Below are 2,848 nucleotides of genomic sequence, written 5' to 3'. Positions count from 1 at the left end.
AATAGGGATGTACTCAGGGCCTGGGAGTCAGCAAGGGCCAGCCTGGAAATCCTATCAACCTGGACTTGGCCTGGGGGAGGTTTGGGACCTACCTCACTATTAAAAAGGCCTCCCTTGGTTTCTGGATCAGCAGTGATGGTCTTGCACACCCTCCTGGATTCCTTAGTTCTTTCTCTGGCTCTGTGGTGTCTTCTAACTTTAAACATTATCAGAAGGTGACAAGTACTCGTTCTTTACTCATTAAACATTTTTGTTGTTTTGAACCTTTTCTCTGAAAGTGGTGCTATGAGTTCTAGAACCTTTTAAACAAATTCTCTGGCCTAACAATAAAAAGAATACACACACACTTCGTCATTGAAATGTCCATGTCAAATAGAGGCCAGGCACAGTGGTGCACATGGTGATTAGCAGCGTCGGGGCTCTGGCTGTGGCCTCTCTGAATATCACCCTTACCAGTCCCAGGCCTTTTAAGCAAAGCAACATCTCCCTACTACAGAATTATCTCCTGCACATTAGCATGCCTGCTAAGAAATTCTGATGGCTGGCAATACACACTGCTCTGAAGTGTTTCATGGAAATTAGATACTGGAAGAACAAAATCGCAGAGGGCACAGAGGCTGTGGGAGGCGGGGATCCCTCTTTGTTATTCATTTGCCCAGTAATTAATTTCTTACCCTGCTCAATTTGAAGGGAAGGGTTGTGTTCACTATCATCCACCTGTTCCCAAGGAGTATTTTGATTGCTTTTGAACAGGAGACTTGGTATTCAGCAAGGAGTTTGAATCTCATCCCAAGAGCCGGCATCTGAGACCAAGGAGCTGTGTTATACTGAGTGATCTTCACCTAAAAAAAAAAAAAAAAAAACAAAAAAAAACCAAGAGGGCTCAGTGATTTTCACATGGAGACCTCGGGTGACTACAGCCCTCCTGTGAAAGGACTCCTGGCCCTGTCTCACTCCCCTCCGTGGAAGGCAAGGAAGATGTTTGGGGGTCTCTGGCTAATACCAGATCCCTGCTTGCCCCCAGTGCTTTGCACCAAAGGCACATGGGTCACAAATGTCTAGAGTATGTCTCGGGAGGAACCTGCCCAAAATTAATCAGAAAGCCCACAAATCCTTTCTGTGGCAAATTTGATTATCTGTAGAAAATTCAGAGTGTTTGAAACCACCAAGTGAAATCTCACCCATAAGCTCGTTTTTGACTGTTATTTTTTATTTAGACATAAGAATTACAGCTTGATAGCTTTCAGAAAATTATATTTAACCCTCATTTAGATTCAATCTGATTCAATTTAATGAAATGTGAATACTGTTTTAGATTTATAGAGAGAATAAGAAAAAATTTAAGCCAAGAAGGAAGGCATCTAACGTTTTTTGATACTCAGTAGATGTAATACCAGGCTCTTTTGCCTCAGTAGATGTAATACCAGGCTTTTTTGATACTCAGTAGATGTAATACCAGGCTTTTTTGCTGTTTTTCCTCACCCATAATGGAGGGAAAGAGCATAGTTTCCTTGGAAAGCATGGACTGTGATTTGGGAGAGCCACACATCCTGCTCTTCAGTTATTTATCCCACACACACCTGTGGGCCAGGCATTGTGCCAGCCTTGAGGTGTCAGTTGTAAGCAGACCACATCCTTCCTCCTGAAGGTTACAGTCTACTGGGAGAAGCTGATGTTAACCAAACCATCACAGAAGGTATAACCTACACCAGCTACAGGCCATGAAGGGGCACTTTGTCCTCACCTGGGAGGGTGGAGAAAGCTTCCTCTGCAGAAATTGGAAGGATGAATGGTGTGAACTGGAGGAAAGAGGCTGGGCAAGCTCTGTCCAACCCAGAGGATGTGGAAAGGGATGGAGGCCTGGAAAGTGAGTGTGGCCAAAAGGCCAAGACGGTGAAGCCAGAGAGGGCTGGGTACAGGCAGATGAGACTCAACTAGCAGGGTTTTGATTAGGCCGAGTGGGTAATTAATTCTGACTTTGGGCCTCTTATAATCTGGAGCCCATGCTTCCCAGGCTTGAGCCCTGACTCTGCCACACACTTGGGCATGTCCTTTTAGCCCCGTGGGCCTGTTTGTCCTCATCTGTAAAACAGGAGTGATAATTCCATCTCTTCAGAGGGTAATTGCGAAGATTAAGCAAGCTAATATAAGGAAATGACCTAAGACAGCCATGGGACATATTGCACACAACTGTTTTATTTTGTTATAATCTTTAATACAAGTAGCTCTAACCAGATCATTCCCCAGTGCTTTTCAGATTTGGTGTTCTGGGTTTCCAAGAATCTTTTTTGATGTATTTGTAATAGTTGAGTCTTGAACAACATGGGTTTGCACTGCACTGGTCCACTTACAGGAGAAATTCCTTCTGCCTCTGCCACCCCGGGGACAGCAAGACCAATCTCTCCCCTTCCTCCTCTTCCTCAGCCTACTCAAGTGAAGATGAGAGGGACGGAGATCTTATAATTATTCATTTCCTTTATAATAGGAAATATATTTTCTTCTTCCTTATGATGTTCCTGATAATGTTTTTTCTCTAGCTTGCTTTATTATGAGAATATGGTATATAACACGTATAGCATACACATATGCTTAATCAATTATGTTAACAAGACTCTGCTCAATGGTACATTAGTAGTTAAGCTTTTGGAGAGTCAAAAGTTGTACAAAGATTTTCAACTACACAGGGGGAGGGGCTTGGCACTCCCAATCCCCACATTGCTCAAGGGCCAACCGTAACCCTCAAGAAATATAATGAGATTATGTCTCCGACAAAGGTTTAATAACCAGAATCCATAGAGAACTTAAACGTATTAGCAAGAAGAAGACGAGTGATCCCATCTCAGGATGG

Source organism: Otolemur garnettii, unplaced genomic scaffold (genome assembly GCF_000181295.1).
Source record: "Otolemur garnettii isolate 467f Iridium unplaced genomic scaffold, OtoGar3 scaffold00045, whole genome shotgun sequence".
Lineage (NCBI taxonomy): Eukaryota > Metazoa > Chordata > Mammalia > Primates > Galagidae > Otolemur > Otolemur garnettii.
Note: the sequence above shows the minus strand (reverse complement) of the source record.